The following is an 18,558-nucleotide window of genomic DNA, read 5'->3' as shown; positions in this document are numbered from 1 at the left end:
TGTGTTGCCAGCTCACACACACACACACACACACACACACACAAAACACAGCGTATACGTTGAGAAGTACATTTTTTTTTGAGGCATTTATTGAGGACTGTATCCTGAAGAAGTTTCTGGATAGTTCTGAGGAATTGTTGGAAAGAGGTAGGGGAGGAGCCAGGATTTATAGGAGTTTTTGCTGGAAAACAAACAAAAACCAAACCTTGTTGTGGAAGTTTAAAAGGTTAAGACTAATCACAAAATATAGATATGACAAGTTAGTGATTTTGATGCTTTTCTCCATATGGAAGGTGTAAGAGTCTGGGCATATTGAAATTATCCCTTTGATATGCATCTTAACTTTATCTAGGACCTGTTTACTGTTCCTCAGAATCCTCAGTTCCCCTCAGGGTGCACTGTATGGGAGTACTGTAGTGGCTGCTGCTTTGATGGTAGGCAACATTACTGTTTACTGTAATGGCAGGAAACATTTTTTTCTTGTCCTCAGTTACCTGTTCTGAGGTAACTGACAGTCCTCAGTCGCCAGTCCTGGTTTTGAACCCATTTGTTAGGCCATGTGATGAAGGTACCTAGAAACCCATCCCAGCCTCGCTGGTTTAGTAACTCCTGGGAGTGAGGTGCCTGCTTTTGCCGACTGGCAGAGTTGGGTGTGGGTATGGGGTGCTGAGACGGTGAAATGAGGGGGTCAAGGAGAATGATGGGAAATGTCCTTCCTCAATTTAGTGAAAATTCAGTCCTGTCATTGGAACACATTCGAGTATTGGCCTTGTCCTCTTTCTCCTTGTTTCTAGAGAATAAAATCCTAGGAGGGCCAATGATGGACACTGAATAGCTATTAGAACTTGGCCTCTAGGAGATTTTACTTTCTGTAGGTGGCAAGAGCCACAGTAGCCAGAAGGCCTTTGGGGAGTTATGAGTTGGTGATGACTCTTGGAGAAATGACTCAAGTACTCAACTTTTTATTCTCTGTTAGAAATATCTCTTCCCTTTTGAAGAAAACGATATGGGGCTTGGCCACAGCACAGCCTTGTCCTTTTCCCCATTTTTAATTGATGAGAGACAAATGATCATTCCTGCAGTTTTATCTAGGATGTGCATAGTATTTTTTTTTTTAATTGAAAGATAGCCACTGATGATTTTTTGAGTTACTCTAAACTTTGGTTAATTATGACATCTGAGTTATTCTTTTTTTCTTTTCTTTTCCTGACTTATCATTTGTATGTTTGTGTTAATGCAAATTTAAAGGGTGCTAATAACATTACTGTAATGTCTTTAACAGGCACTTGACAGTATGGTAGGATAGCAAAGGGAATGGTGGCTTTTGTCTAATTAAAATCACTAAGAACTGTTGTAATAGAGTAAGGGGAATACCTCCAGGTGATCAAGTTCCATTCATTAAATGTTAGAAAAAAACCAAGAATTGTGGTGCTAACTATGAAAGTAGACTTGAATTGATGAGAAACATGAGGCCTAAGGCAGTGAAAATTAGAGCAAAAGAAGTAATTGTATAGAAAATTCCAAGTGTTTGGCTGAAGATAGGGCTTCTTGCCTTACTCAGAAATGGGAGCCTGAATACAACACTTTAGAAAATCTGGGTGGGGGATACCCTTGGTTTGGCAAGAAAACTGGGTAAAAGAATCTTCTGCCTCACTCTGAAAACTTTGATTTATGTACTTGTAGATGAAGTGTTGTCCTGTGAACACAAACTTAAGAGATGAAAATTCTTTTTTTTTTTTTTTTTAAGTCAAGAATAGTAAACAGTGTTCAAGAACTGGAAATGGGCATTAGCAAGCGTCTGATCCAAAAAACTTATTTCACAGGTCAAAAAATGGAGCACTAACGAAGTTCAAGGACTTGTTCAAGGTTATAAAGAGAGTTTGTGGCAGAGCTGATTCCAGGTTAAAGGTTTTCTTTTCAGTTTCCATTATACCAGTTTCTGGTATAAGTTTCTTCATGAAAATACATTATAACAGCATGTAAGTTAGTCTGCAGAGCATAGAGTAAGTAACCATGACCACTACTGATCCATTTTAATTTTTTCTTTGCAAACATCTTAGAAAAAAAAAAAAGAGAAAAAATACGGAGAAGGCAATGACACCCGACTCCAGTACTCTTGCCTGGAGAATCCCATGGATGGAGGAGCCTGGTGGGCTGCAGTCCATGGGGTCGCTAGGAGTCTGAGTGACTGAGCGACTTCACTTTCACTTTCACTTGTCACTTTCATGCACTGGAGAAGGAAATGGCAACCCACTCCACTGTTCTTGCCTAGAGAATCCCAGGGGTAGGGGAGCCTGTTGGGCTGCCGTCTATGGGGTTGCACAGAGTCGGACACGACTGAAGCGACTTAGCAGTAGCAGTAGAAAAAGTAAATGTTATGTAAGGAGCCCTTTTCATATTATTGGGTATTTCTTTGTATCTGCTCCACCTGTCTATGCATTTATGTTGTGTTTACTTACTCCCTTGCCCAGGGCAGACATTACACTTGAATAGGACCCTGTTTTTCCAGGAAACTTTAGAATCCTCCCGAAGTGACTCAGAAATCGGTTGCTATTCTTGGCTCAGACCTACTTTGTGCCATGCCTTGTGCAAAACTTTTGTGTGTATAGAGATAAAAGACCCAGTTTCTCATATATGCATCAATATATGATACATGTTTTTCTGACTTACTGCACTCTGTATGACAGACTCTAGTGATGACCTAGATGCGTGGGATGGGAGGGGGTAGGGAGATCTAAGAGGAAGGGGATATATGTATACATAGAGCTGATTCACTTTATTGTATAGCAGAAACTAACATAACATTGTAAAGAATGATACTCTTAAAAAAAAAAAAAAAGACCCAGTTTCTGCTGTGAGAAGTAACTTCAACCACTCCCACAGAGTGCCATAGAATGACACTATCTATCCCCTCCTCATAGTTAAATTTGCCACATATTCTTAGGGCTTCCTTGTGACTCAGCTGGTAAAGAATCCGCCTGCAATGTGGGAGACCTGGGTTTGATCTCTGGGTTGCGAAAATCCCCTGGAGAAGGGAAAGGCTAACTACTTCAGTATTCTGGCCTGGAGAATTCCATGGACATACAGTCCATGGGGTGGCAAAGAGTCGGACACGACTGAGTGACCTTCACTTTCACTTTCCTGGTGCTTAATGTCATTGACAAACTGGAGATAGTGAAGGACAGGCAGGCCTGGCGTGCTGCAGTCCTTGGGGTCACAAAGACTCAGACACAGCTGAGCAACTGAGCAACAACGAATATTGTTGACATTTTGTTTTCTCTGTTGTTGGGCCTCACGTAGTTAGCACCACAGTTCTTGTTTTTTTTCTAACACTTAATGACTTTTATTTGATGTTAGATCCTTAAAGGGCCACCCTTTTGCCATTTATTTTACATATATTTTTTTCTATTCAGTTTCTACTGGAAAAAGGCCTTTGAAGTGCTGATATTTGGGGATGGTAAACAAGACAGGTCTTGGCTACATGATACTGTATTTTAACAGGGGTGGGAAATGGCTAGACTGTACTTACATAAACAGTAATGAAAATGATTTCAGCCAGTGACAGATGCTATGAAGACAGTAAAACAAGGTCTTGGGGGTAGAAAATGAATAGTCTAGCCCAGATGGTGTGTCATAGATTAGTTTATCAAGGAAAACCAATTTGACAACTTGTTCTTTTTATTGTTTTGGTTTAATTTTTTTATTGCAATGTGTTCTTTGGAAGGACTGATGCTAAAGCTGAAACTCCAGTACTTTGGCCACCTCATGCGAAGAGTTGACTCATTGGAAAAGACTGATGCTGGGAGGGATTGGGGGCAGGAGGAGAAGGGGACGACAGAGGATGAGATGGCTGGATGGCATCACCGACTCGACGGACGTGAGTTTGAGTGAACTCTGAGAGATGGTGATGGACAGAGAGGCCTGGCGTGCTGCGATTCATGGGGTCGAAAAGAGTCGGACACGACTGAGTGACTGAACTGAACTGAACACCTATACTAAAAACATGTATGTTATAAGTGAACAGTTTGAGTTTTCACAAACTGAACGTGTCCAGGTGATCAGATCCATATCAAGAAATTAATCATGTAGCAGCAACTCAGAGGACACCCTTGTGTGGTTACAGTATTCCTACTGAGAAAAGAGTGACTGGTCTCCTGAATTAAGTCACCACACACTGGTTTTGTTTTGTACTTTAAGTAAATGGAATTATATGCACTCATGTAATCAACATTATGAGATCCTGGAGGTGGCATTTTCACATTTGAACTGAGACCTGAGTAATGAAAAGTAGCCAACCAGGTGACTTGACATTCTGGGAAAGAGAGGACAACAAATGCAAAGGCCCTTAGGTATGGCCTGAACTCAACATATCCAGACCATTAAAGAGGTGGAACGTGATAGTACTAGTCATGATGTGTAAGGTAGGTAGGGCCTGGATCAAGTAGGGCCTTGCAGGGTCTGGTAAGGAGTTTTTAAAAACTTATAGTTCTTGCATGACCTACCCACAGATTTTCAGCTAGTAAAAAATAGCTGAATCCAAGTCTGGGTGCCAAAGGCCAGGCATGTAATTATAGTGCGCTCTCTATTATAAATAGCACAATATAGTAAGGCACAGCCTTATTGGGCACTGAAATGAGCCCGTTACATTAGTCATGTCTTAGGAGAAGTCTTGATTGAGGGCACTGAGTTTAAATGTTTAATGGTAATCTAATCATGGTATTTAGCTTTTTAGTATGTTTACCCTCTCATAATGGTTGGGTGCAGTTCACAGAGCTGTTCTGTTGTAGGAGAAGCAGAGACGTTGTGGGCAACACTGTCCCTGAGGCCCTAGCTGTACAGTCCTTGGTGTGTGATTCTCTAAAAAGCACAGTTTCTGTCCAGGAACTCAGGGAGGAATGTGCCGTGTTGAGGGAAATGGAAACCATGCCCCTGCTGTTGTATACCTTACAATAGCTGACTCCAGCTTGATTTTCTGCTCTTTTTCAGAAGTGGGAAAAGAAAGATAGATGGCTGGCTTTTAGAAGTGAAGGCTGAAGCTTACATGGAAATTTTTAATCAGCTAAATACGGCTGTGGAGGCTGCATTGGAAGTTGTGACTGACCTTTATCTGCCTTCTTGCCTAGAAGAATAAATATCTGACTTTTTTTCTCTTTAAAAATGAACTACAACTGCAGTATCCTTAGAAAAGGAAATTCATGTCAAATACTTTAGATGCTAAACTACTGATTTCTGTGTGGGGAAGATCTTTAAGTGATAGCTCATCCCAAGTTGGTTTTGTTTATTCAGAAGGAAGCATTTCTTTCATGGATGAGAGATAGAGTACACAGACCTACAGTCATGAGAATCTTGCTGCCCTTGTATCCTGGTCCAATTCTATAGGCACAATGCCCAGAAACTCACTGACGTATCTTGTATTTTGGGGAGGAAAAGCAGTTATATATGCAACTTCAGATCATTTGTCTTTCAACTAGTTTTACTATTCACTCAATCTGGTATTGTCTTTTGCTAGCTACATCCATCATTCTCTGTTACTTGATGAAAACGTTTGCCTGAAGAATTTGAGAGATTTCTATACATTTGAGCAAATAATAAAATCAGTATGTGTGTGTGCTGGGTGTGCTTAGTCATGTACAACTCATTTGCAGCTCCTTGGACTGTAGCCTGCCGGGCTTCTCAGTCCATGGGATTTTCCAGGTGAGAAAACTAGAGAGAATTGCCATTTCTTTCTCTAGGGCATCTTCCCGACCCAGGGATTGAACCCATGTCTCTTGCATCTCCTGAACTGGCAAGCGGATTCTTTATCACTGCAACACCTGGGAAGCAGTGCAGAAAGTCAGTATATTGATGAAATTTTGGAAAATGACATTAGAATTAGTCTGGTAAAGATGTAGGAGAAGGCATGCCAGGTGGAGTGGATTATGGGCCAAGGCAGAGGAGAGAGAGATGGGGAGATTAGAGCAGTCATTGCAGCAGACATGAAAGGCTGGTGGAGAACGTTTAGGCAAATGAGGAAGGAAAGAAGGGCTGTAGAAAGGCCAGAATTTGCCATGATGCTGAACTACATAACTGAACATCAAGCACATATTGTTCACTTAGTAAATATTTTCTGAATGCTTAGTCTTTGCCCAGTGCTATTTGTTGTAAGCTCCCTGAACGCAGAGACTATTTATAGGGAAGACTATCTTCCCTATAAATCGAGTGCTTTAGAGAATGTACCATGAGTGAGGGAGTGCAGGAAGAAGACACACAGCCCTACCCTCAGGGGGCTCATAGTCTAGTGGCAAAACTGGTGTGTAAACCAATAATCATACTGCAGCATTGTGAGATCAGTAGAGCTATGTTTTTAGTCCTCTAAGAGAAGGCAGTGGCACCCCACTCCAGTACTCTTGCCTGGAAAATCCCATGGATGGAGGAGCCTGGTAGACTGCAGTCCATGGGGTCGCTAAGAGTCGGACACGACTGAGTGACTTCACTTTGACTTTTTACTTTCACGCATTGGAGAAGGAAATGGCAACCCACTCCAGTGTTCTTGCCTGGAGAATCCCAGGGATGGGGCAGCCTGGCGGGCTGCCATCTATGGGGTCGCACAGAGTCAGACATGACTGAAGCGACTTAGCAGCAGCAGCAACAGCAGCAAGGCACTGTTAGAGGCACTTGCTTTCTCCTCTGCCTGAAATGCTGTTCCTTCTGATCTCAGGCCTTGTTCTCCTCTCCCATCATTCAGCTTATCATTCAACTTTCTGATTCTAAGTAGTCTTCCAACAGGGTTTTTTCTATATAAGATATTATCTGACTGACCTTCCCCCCGAGACTATTTTCTGCTTCTCACCTGCTTTTTAACACTTTGTGCTGTGCTTTGTCGCTCAGTTGTGTCCGACTCTTTGCGAGCCATGGACTGTCACCCGCCAAGCTACTCTGTCCATGGTGATTCTCCAGGCAAGAATACTGGATTGAGTTGCTATGCTCTCCTCCAGCGGATCTTCCCAACCCAGGGATCAAACCCAGGTCTTCCGCATTGCAGGTGGATTCTTAATCACTTTATTTGGTAGTTTATTATGTGTTTTTATTTCTTTGTTTTATTATCTGTCTTCCTTCCTTTCCCGCAAATGTAAGAATGTAAAGTCTGTGAGGGTAAAGACTGTTCTTATGCACTCCTATTTTACCAGTCTGCCTGACCAGGTATCCAGTAAGCTTTTATGGTTTAGATGAATTCATGGAGTGCAGAGAACAAGAGACAGGTAAGTAACAGAGAAGTTGAGGATTGATGCCCACGTGACTCAGTGGGTAAAGACTCCACCTGCGGTGTAGGAGATGCAGGAGACACCAGTTTGATTCCTGGGTTTGGAAGATCCCCTGGAGGAGGCCATGGCATCCCAGTCTAGTATTCTTGCCTGGAGAATCCCATGGACAGAGGAGCTTGGTGGGCTGCAGTCCATGGGGCTGCGTGCAAAAGAGTTGGACATGACTGAAGTGACTGAGCACGCACACACACAGATAATTTAGGCAAGTTAGAAAGGAAAAGTCTGGTGGTGAAAGGGCTTTCATGATAATAGTACTGTGTGCATTCATATGTGACGGTTTCTGTGCAAAGTGATTTCTGTGCATGATTTCCTTAAACCTACGTGTTACTACAGGCAGATTGTACTGTCTTCATATTGCATGTAACAGAGCAGGGGCATAGACCAGTCATGTAATAACTTGCTTAAAATCACAGGGCCTGGGAGTCACCTGCCTTATGATGATACCTGTTAAAACAGTAAGTTATGTTGCCAGATGGTCCTGTTTGAACTGAACTGTTTAATTATGCTGATTGCTTACCTTTCCACATCTTTTTGTCCCTGAGGGATGGATACCTTAGTGTTTGAGCTTATGCTAATTTATTGTTGTTCAGTCACTAAGTTGTGTCTGACTCTTTGTGACCCCATGGACTGTAGCACAGCAGACTTCCCTGTCCTTTACCATCTCCCAGAGTTTGCCCAAAGTCATGTCGATTGAGTTGGTGATGCCATCCAACCATCTCATCCTCTTTTGGCCCCTTCTGTTCCTTCCTCAATCTTTCCCAGCATCAGAATCTTTTCCAGTAAACTGGCTCTTTGCATCAGTATTGGCCAAAGTATTGGATATTCACCTTCAGCATCAGTCCTTCCAATGGATATTCAGGGTTGATTTTCTTTAGGATTGACTGGTTTGATCTCCTTGCTGTCCAAGGGACTCTCAAGAATCTTCTCCAGTACCACAGTGTGAAAGCATCAATTCTTCAGCACTCAGCCTTCTTTATGATCCACGTCTCACATTTGTACATGACTACTGGGAAAACCAAAGCTTTGACTAGATGGGTGTTTGCTGGCAAAGTGATGTCTCTGCTTTTTAATATGCTGTCTAGGTTGGTCATAGGTTTTCCTTCCAAGGAGCAAGTGTTTTTTAATTTTATGGCTGCAGACACCATCTACAGTGATTTTGGAGCCCAAGAAAATAAAATCTGTCACTGTTTCCACTTTTTCCCTTTCTATTTGCCATGAAATGATGGCACTAGATCCCATGATTTTAGTTTTTTGGATGTTGAGTTTTAAGCCAGCCTTTTCACTTTCTTCTTTGACCCTGATCAAGAGGCTCTTTAACATAGATGGACTAATCAACTTTTCATGATTGTCTTCTTATCTGGCTCTTTTGTTGTTCTTTAATCTCCCAGTCGTGTCTGATTCTTCGTGACCCCATGGACTATAGCATGCCAGGCTTCCCTGTGCTTCAGCATCTCCCAGAGCTTGCTCAAACTCATATCCATTGAGTGGGTGATATCATCCATCTGACTCTTATCAGGCTCTTATCTGACACCCTCCTTACTAGGCTCCAGGGTCTGGGAAGCAGGAGAAAAGGGTATGATTTCTGTATTAAAATAGGACTAAATTCAAATTCTAGGTCTGCCAAATTCTAGCTCTACACATTACTGAACTTGACTGACCCTCAATTTCTTGTTCTCTAAAAGGAGATACTTCTTACAGATGGTTACAAAGATTGAGTGAGATGATATGCATGACATCTGACATTCTGGTTAGATGGTAGGCTCAGAGTCATTATTTCTCTTGCAGTGAATTTTTGAAGCTAAATTTGGTTGGTTTATAAATTTAGGCATTATTAAGTCAGAATAGTTTTCCTTTCCCAGATTTGGTAAGCATTTATCATTTGCTGCCATGTCAGGGTTAGGCATTTCCAAATGTTTTATTTCACTTAATCCTGTAGCAACCACGTGAAACAGGTGATTATTCTCAGTTTACATCTAGGGATCTCGAGGCTCAGAGAGTTGAAGGCCTGTCTCCTGGGCCCCAGTTCTCATTGCAAAGATGGGGTGAAGGTCTGGTGAGGCTTAAGGTGGCAGTAGGGAAGGTCACATAGGGAGCTCAGTTGCACCATCCTGGATGTTGCTTCATTCCAGAAATGTTTGCATATCTTAGTGTTGACTTAGTAGCCATGGTTTCTGTACCTCATGTGCGTCAAAGATTTGAGGTGGGCGGACACCCAAACACTAGATTACAGTGCTTGGCATGTACCTAAGGGCAACTGGCATATGCCCTTCACTGTCTGCCCAGCACACAGCACTGCCTTTAGCATTTCAGGAATACTGAACAAACTGTGAAACTGGCTTTGGAGAGTGAGTTTTGGGGAATGGTGATAGAGGATAGAGTTTTCTAGTATTCTGAGTTCAGACTTCGATCAATGTGCTGGTTATGTTGCCAGCTTTTGTCCCTTTCTAGAAATGAGTCCCAATAATACAGCACCTGAATACTAGTCACAAAAGCATAAATTTCTAACATTTACCTCTAAAATTTATTTTTATTTTAAAATGAAGAAGTTTGATATAATGTTTGAGTTGATATTTGAGACATGGCAAAGCTTAAGGAATAGGTTTGTGTAAGTTTGGGGCGTAAGAATAGGGGTGGAATAAGAGGGGGTGGATCTTTTTCTACCCTCATTTCTCCATGAGCTTATCCCATTTCCATTTCTAGGCTGTCTTAGGTCCAGGGTTGTGACCCAAGGATCCTGAGGAATTGGATAAGGTGCCTTGTGAAGTTAGAGGTCAGGGAGCAGTGAGAGATGAGGTTGGAGATATAAGCAGGGGCAAAATTTTGCTAATCCTGTGAGTCTGGTAATGCAGTTAAGATTAGTTCTTGAGGACAAGGGGAACCATTGAAGTGTTTTAGACAGTGGGGTGGCAGGGGCAGCTTTATCCTTTAGAGTATTCCTTCTTCATGTAGTGTGGAGAGGGTTGGAGGGTTGTAAGTATGGAAATCATTCAGGAGATTGTTGTACTGTTTGAGTGCTGGTAGTAATTATGCCCAGGATAATAGACACAAACCAGGACCAGACTCTCACTGCATGGGTTTAAGTCTTGCCCTCAACACTGGTTATCTTTGTGATGTGTGAAAATTATTTACATATTTTATTACAGGATTCATTTTTTTTTTTTTTTCTTTTTCACATTTCAACATCTCTGAAAACTGAATGTGTTTGTAGACTTGTGTCACAGATTGAGGAACAATTTTTTGTTTTTCCCTCGAGTGGTGGAAGTGAAAAAAGATGAGGGTTTTGGATCAAAATCAGGGTGACCACATAATTTATTGTCAAATCAGGATACTTTTCAGAGTGAATGTGAGCTCTGTGAGTAATTACACCAGTGCATGTAAGAGAAACCCAAGCTGTGCCTAGAAAACTGATATATGGTCCTTCTAACTAAAATGGACTGAATGGTGGCAGTCAGGATAGACGAGAAACATTGGCATTATTAAGTAAAGAGGCTGAACAAGATTCATGTTTTCCCTGCTGGATCTCCATTGCTGGCTTCTTCTCTCCACTGCCGTGTACCAAAAAGGTGATAAAAGGCTGTTTACCGTCCCTTAGCAGAGAAGGTGTGAGTTGCTGTAGTTATGAAAGATCCTTGCTTATCTCTGCCATGGAACCATGTGCTCTGTCCTTATGCTCAGGTGTTCTCTGGACATGTTGTTATGGCCTACAGAACAAGAACAGGTGAATAAAAGAAGAGAAATATAAAGACCCATAAATTTGCCAGGCTTGCAAAGTGCAGGTTTCTAAACTTGAGCACAATGAAGAGCTTTCCCAAGTTCCAAGCCTACCTTATCCAGTATTCACAGCATTCTGGGCCCTGTGGAATCATGCCATCTGGCTTAGTTATTTCCGTTCGTGCTCTCACTCTTGTATGGACGATGCAGTTGATTGTTATGCCTTCTTTGGTTGAAAGATCTCCTTGGACTTATCTCAAGCGGGTAAAAAAAGAGAAATATTTATTGAAAGGGACACATACCAGAACTGAAGATTAATCTTCCTTGATGTTGGCTCCTCTGTGGATCTTCGTTTGTGTTAATTGGTTGCTACTAGGGGTACTATTTCTCTATAACTTCCACCTGCCCATAACTTTGTCCATTCTTTGGTCCACTCCAGCTTCCTAACCCTAATACATCATCCATCTCTGTCTCCCAGAATGTTACAGTTTTAATAACAAGAACATCTCATTGATCTAGCTTATCATTTTGCTCTAATGTTCAAGTCACTGGCCAGCTGCAAGATTGGATGCTGCTTTGTAAAGTATGCATCTCTGCCCTTCCATTTGTGGTTGAGGTAGGGAGGTCTTGGAGAGGAGCAGCATCATAGCCTCTTGAGTAGGAGGTCTCTGGGTGCAGTGTTGGTGGGGTGGCCTGATCCATTTAGAGTTCCTTTATGAACTGCTACTAACTTGTCCATCTTCTTCTCCAAGTTCACATGTTCACTTTTGCTTTGTTTCCTTTTTTGCGTTCTCAAATTTCTGAAAATTGTCTCACTTTTCACTTGGCTGGTCTTAGGCTAATTTATCGGAAATTAAGGTGAGGATGAGATAGTTGGATGGCATCACCGACTCAAAGAATGTGAATTGAAGCAAACTCTGGGAGATGGTGAAGGACAGGGAAGCCTGGCATGTTGCAATCCATGGGGTCACAGAGAATCAGACACGACTTAACGACTAAATAACAAGGTGATGTAGTGGGCTTTGTTTTAGACCATTTTCTTATCACAATGAAATAATTCTCTGGAGAAAATTATTAAGTGGGAAAAGGGTTATCATGGCAATCATCCAAATAGTCAAGTGAGTGTTTTCAAGACAAATGTAGAAAGCAGGCTTTATGTGGCCCTGGAATACGTCTCAGCTTTGTTTGGAGTAATAATCTGATTTGAAGTAACCCAACTTCTCTTGGGTTCATCTCCACTTTACACTTCCCTAAGAGGATTTGTTTGGGTTCTTTTGCCATCACTCAATAAAAACCTGCCATATTGGGCAGGACTTCCTTGAAGCTGTCTGCAGAAGGTGCTGGCTCCGACATTAATCCCTGGTACAGTCATGTGGGACTCGGCACAGGATTTATTTCATTTAAACCATAAGTAGGAAAACTATATTTTATCCTTGAAACTGGGGCACTTTTGGTAGTTAAAGGGAGCACTGTTAATAATTATGCCAGAATACTAGGCTTCCCAGGTAGCCCAGACAGTACAAAATCTGCTTGCTATTTAGGAGACCCGGGTTTGATCCCTGGGTCGGGAGGATGACCTGGAGAAGGGAATGGCTATCCATTCCATTATTCTTACCTGGAGAATTCTATGAACAGAGGAGCCTGATGGGCTACAGTCCATGGAGTAGGAAAGATTCAGGACAAAACCAAGCAACTTTCACTTACTTACTTAATGGGCATAATTTGGAGATGGAAATAGCAACCCACTCCAGTATTCTTGCCTGGGAAATCCCATGGACAGAGGAGCCTGGTTGGCTGTGGTCCACAGGGTTGCAAAAGAGTCAGACACAACTTAGCGACTTAATGACCACAACAGACATAAACCAGGACTGGAACCAGGCTGCTTGTATTCAGTCTCACTTGTGACATGTAGTAGATTTGTGATCTTGTGGAAATTACGTATTTTATTATAAGACACTTTACATTTTTCACATTTCACCATCTCTGAAATATAGATGTGTTTTATCCTTGTGTCATAGATTGATTGGCAGGTTTTTCCTAGTGGTGCATTAAAGTGGTGCGAAAAAGTTGCTCATTCTTGAAACTTGATGAAATTTCTCTGTTTTTGGTTTTCTCTTCTATAAAATGTAGACAGTTACAGTAGTCACCTCCCAAAATTATACTGAGGATTAACTGAGGCCCTGTATACCCTCTTAGCACCATGCCATAGATGATCAATAAATTTTAGTTATTGGTTTTTATATTATTATCACTGACTTTAATAAATTATATTTAAATCATAGTTAATAAATCATATTATATAATGTGATTAAATTTCATTTAACTTAAATGTGTTCATTAAATATATTATCTAAATAAATATATTAAATAAGCTATCAATTAAAATGTAATAATTAAAGCAAATTGATGATGGTCAGTTAAAATCACTGCAGATGGTAACTGCTGCCATGAAATTAAACAACGTTTATTCCTTGGAAGAAAAATTATAACCAACCTAGACAGCATATTAAAAAGCAGAGGCATTACTTTGCCAACAAAGGTCCATCTAATCAAAGCTATGGTTTTTCCAGTTGTCATGTATGGATGTGAGAGTTGGACTATACAGAAAGCTGAGCACTGAAGAATTGATAGTTTTGAACTGTGGTGTTGGAGAAGACTCTTGAGAGTCCCTTGGACTGCAGGAGATCCAACCAGTCCATCCTAAAGGAGATTAGTCCTGGATATTCATTGGAAGGACTGATGCTGAAACTCCAATACTTTGGCCACCTGATGTGAAGAACTGACTCATTTGAAAAGACCCTGATGTTGGGAAACATTGAGGGCAGGAGAAGGGTATGACAGAGGATGAGATGGTGGGATGGCATCACCGACTCAAAGGATGTGAGTTTGAGTAAATTCTGGGAGTTGGTGATGGACAGGGAGGCCTGGTATGCTGCAGTCCATGGGGTCGCAAAGAGTCCAGACATGACTGAGCGAGTGAACTGAACTGTATTAAAATATTGTGTTAACTATGTATAACAAATATACAGTTAAGTTCTGGCTACATAAATAATAAACAGAAGGGCTTTATTTTTGTAAAAAAACTCCAATGATGTTTTTCCTGCTTTCCTCCTAAATCCCCTCAATATTGCAACTTGAAAGGGAGATGAGCAGTGTAAGCCAAGTCAGAGATCAGAAGAATTGAGGTGGGGAAATGGCAGGTAAGGAGAGACAGAGGTTCCCTGTAGTGTCATGCTGGTGTCAGGAGGGCTACAAGGAAATCTACAAGGAAATTTCTTGGGGTAAGGACTTTCTTGCACTTAGCCCCAGATTGGGAGTGGAGACCAGCCTTTTAGATTTTTTTTTTACTTTACACTTTTTATTTTGTATTGGAGTATAGCTGATTAACAATGTTTTGATAGTTTCAGGTGAACAGTGAAGGGACTCAGTCATACACATACATGTGTTCATTCTCCCCCAAACTCCCCTCCCATTCAGGCTGCCACAATGAGCAGAGTTTCATGTGCTGTACAGCAGGTACTTGTTAGTTATCCATCTAAAATGTAGCAGTGTGTACAAGTCCATCCACACTCCCTAAGTATTCCTTCCCACCAGCAACCATAAGTTCGTTCTCTAAATTTGTCTCTTTCTGTTTTGTAAGTTCATTTGTATCATTTCTTTTTTGATTCCGCATATAAATGATGTCCCATGATATTTTTCCTTCTCTGACTTACTTCATCAGTATGATGGTCTCTAGGTCCATCCACATAGCTGCAGACGGCATTGTTTCATTATTTTTAATGGCTGAGTAATATTCCATTGCATATATGTACCATCATCCTCTTTATCCATTCCTCTGTCAATGAACGTTTAGGTTGCTTCCATGTCTTGGCTGTTGTAAACAGTGCTGCAGTGAACATTGGGGTGCATGTATCCTTTTGGATCATGTTTTCCTCCAGACATATGCCTAGGAGTGAGATTGCAGGGTCATGTAGTAGCTCTAGTTTTAGTTTTTTAAGGAACCTCCATACTGTTCTCCATGGGCTTCCCAGGTGGCTTGGTGGTAAACAATCTGCTTGCCAGTGTAGGAGATGCAGGTTCAATCCCTGGGTAGGGAAGATCCCCTGGAGGAACAAGTGGCAGCCTACTCCAATATTCTTGTCTGGAACATCCCATGGACAGAGGGGTCTGGCAGGCTGCAGTCCATGTGGTCACAAAGAATTGGACATGGCTGAGAATGCAGAACAGTATTTGCCATTGCTGTTTAGTTGCTAATGAAAGGTTGTTGTTGAATCACGCAAATACACCGGGATTCTTGGCCCCCGGAGGAGAAGAATTCAATCCGGGGCCAGAGACGAGGCTTGATCGCTCAGAGCTTTTGTGTAATAAAGTTTTATTAAAGTATAAAGGAGATAGAGAAAGCTTCTGACATAGGCATCGGAAGGGGGTAGAAAGAGTACCCGCTTGCTAGTGTTGACAATGAAGTTATATGCTCTCTAATGAATCCAAAGAATGTCTGGAGGTTGTAAAGACCTCATCAGACCTACTCCCATAATTTACATTTTAAGATAACAGAATTAGCCAGAAGGTTTAATCCAAAGACTGTCCTTAATCCAGAGACTGTCCTCAGGCAGGATACATTATTGTTATATAATCCTAAGGAATGTGGAGAAAGAAAAAGTTTGTCCTTTCTTCCTCCTTGAGAATTCCAGACCCCTCTCTCCTTGGGGACCCCTAGATTTCCTATCAACCTGCCTAGGAAATGACTCTCTCACTAAGTCATGTCTGACTTTTTTGTGACCTCAAAGACTGTAGCCTACCAGGCTCCTCTGTACATGGGATTTCCCAGGCAAGAATACTGGAGTTGGTTGCCATTTCCACCTCCAGGGGATCTTCCCAAATGAGAAATCGAACCTGTATCTCTTGTGTCTCTTGCATTGGCAGGCAGGCTCTTTACCACTAGTGCCCCCTGGGAAGCTCCTGTTTTCCATAGGGGCTATACCATTTTACCTTCCCACCAACAGTGTGGGAGAGTTTCCTTCTCTACATACCCTTTCCAGCATTTATTGTTTATGGATTTTTATGATGATAGCCATTCTCCAGCCATTTATAATCAGAGAATGTTACACTTTTCAGCTTATATGTGGAGATCTCATTACATTTTTATAAGGAAACGATCTTTATCTTTTGTTTGATGTTACCATCTATTCTAGTGTTCTCCTAATTGCTGTCCAGATGACCACCTGGACTTTGAGGGACGTATTTGGGTTAACATAACTTTGAAATGAAGGGCAGAAAAACCACGTTTAATATGCAGTCTTATACCAGCCTTAGGGCTTACTTACATAGGTTTTTAATAAGTAATATAAAGAAAGCTGAGAGTTATTAATTATTTTTGATTAAGTGTATAAACTATTAATGGTGAGTGTTTGTTAAGATTCAGAACTTTTTAAAAGTGATGTATCGTTAAAGTTGAAAACCAACAATACAGAGAAAGAAAAGACTTCAGTTTTTAAGCTTTTTATAATTAGCATGAAAAAATAAATGTGCTGTTTGGTTAGTTAGAAAAACTAAATTTTGAGATAGTGAAATTATAAACAAATTTTCCTCACTAATTTAAAAATAATGAAAAAAATGATGAAGGACTGAATGGCTGAGTGTGTAAGAGATAGGTTTCAAATGGAAGCAGAAGTCTTGTGACTGGTTTGGGGGAATGCTGAGCCTGAGGGCATAGATTCTAACATCAGTTCCAATGTATGAGTTTTTTAATACCACCAAACAATTCTTGAGCAGTTGGGTGTCCTACAATGCAACTAAAGTCTGACACTGTTGACGTGGAAATAGCGTTAGATTCCACAAGTTAAGGGCACAGTCCAACATGACTGCTGCCATCCCACTTCAGAGACCAATATCAAATCTAGGGTGTCACATGTACTAGTGCTCCACTGGTTATAGACTGGAGGTTCCCATGACCCCCTCCTCAGGTTTCATTAATTTGCTAGAGTGGCTCACAGAATGTAGAGAAACATTTTACTCATTAGATTACCAGTTTATTGTAAAAGGCTATAACCCAGGAACAGCCAGATTGAAGAGATGCCATAGGCGAGTGTACAGGGAGGCTTATGAAGTGAAACACTCTCCCTCAGTCTCCACTTGTTGACCACACTTCTGCTCTCCCAATCTCCTGGCACACAGATTTTTATTACAGAGCCAGGATTGATTAAATCTTTGGCCTTCAGTGATTGAACTTAATCTCTAGCCCTCTCCCCTGCCTGGGGTGGAAGGGTGAGACTGAAAATTCTAACCCTCTAATCACTAGGTTGGTTCCCCTGGCAACCAACCCCCATCCTTAGGTTGAAAGTGAAAGTGTTAGTTGGTCAGTCCTGCAACCCTGTGGACGGTATTCTTTTCGAGGCAAGAATACTGGAGTGGGTTGCCATTTCCTTTTCCAGGGGATCTTCCCAAGCCAGGAATCAAAGCTGAGTTCTCCTGCCTTGGAAGCAGATTCTTTACTGAGCCATCAGATGAGCCCTATCCTTAGGAACAATTCAGTTCAGCTGCTCAGTCATATCTGATGCTTTGCAACCCCATGGACTGCTGCACACCAGGCTCCCCTGTTTATCACCAACTCCTGGAGATTGCTCAAACTCATGTCCTTTGAGTCGGTGATACCATCCAACCATCTGATCCTCTGTCGTCCGCTTCTCCTCCTGCCTTCAGTCTTTCTCATCATCAGGGTCTTTTCCAGTGAGTCAGTTCTTCACATCAAGTGGCCAAAGTATTGGAACTTCAGCCTCCGCATCAGTCCTTCCAATGAATATTCAAGACTGATTTCCTTTAGGATTGACTTGTTGGATCTCCTTGCAGTCCAAGGGACTCTAAAGAATCTTCTTCAACACCACAGTTCAAAACCATCAATTCTTCGGCGTTCAGCTTTCTTTATGGTTCAACACTCACGTCCATACATGACCACTGGACAAACTATAGCTTTGACTGGATGAATCTTTGTTGGCAAAGAAATGTCTCTGCTTTTTAATATGCTGCCTAGGTTTGTTATAGCTTTTCTTCCAAGGAGCAAGCCTCTTTTAATTTCATGGCTGCAGTCACCATTTGCAGTGATTTTGGTGCCCAAGAAAATAAAGTCTGTCACTGTTTCCATTGTTTCCCCATCTATTTTCCTTAAGATACCTAGTGGCTTTTCAAAAATTGTCTCACTTACTTAACAAAGACACTTAAAAAAATTGTTTTTTGAATTTTAATTGGAGACTAATGAGTTTATAATATTGGGGTGGTTTTTGCCATACATTGACATGAATCAGCCATGGTGAACATATGTCCTCCATCCCAGACGCCCCTCCCATCTCCCTCCCCATCCCTCCCCTCTGAGTTGTCCCAGTGCACTGGCTTTGAGTGTCTTGTTTCATGCATCGAATTTGGACTGGTCATCTGTTTCACATATGGTAATATACATGTTTCAGTGCTATTCTCTCAAATCATCCCACCCTTGCCTTCTCCCACAGAGTCCAAAAGTCTGTTCTTTATATCTTTGTCTCTTTTGCTGTCTCAC

The 18,558-nt window shown here is 41.5% G+C and overlaps 1 protein-coding gene across 1 annotated transcript in view; it reads left to right on the top strand.

The window, feature by feature from the left end:
• Positions 1–18,558, top strand: part of SUCLG2 (succinate-CoA ligase, GDP-forming, beta subunit) — a 273,120-nt gene that overhangs the window by 587 nt on the left and 253,975 nt on the right. The gene's annotated exons all lie outside the window — the stretch shown is intronic.

Source organism: Bison bison, unplaced genomic scaffold (genome assembly GCF_000754665.1).
Source record: "Bison bison bison isolate TAMUID 2011002044 unplaced genomic scaffold, Bison_UMD1.0 scf7180017864343, whole genome shotgun sequence".
NCBI lineage: Eukaryota > Metazoa > Chordata > Mammalia > Artiodactyla > Bovidae > Bison > Bison bison.
Note: the sequence above shows the minus strand (reverse complement) of the source record. Positions and strands in the feature narration are given on the sequence as shown.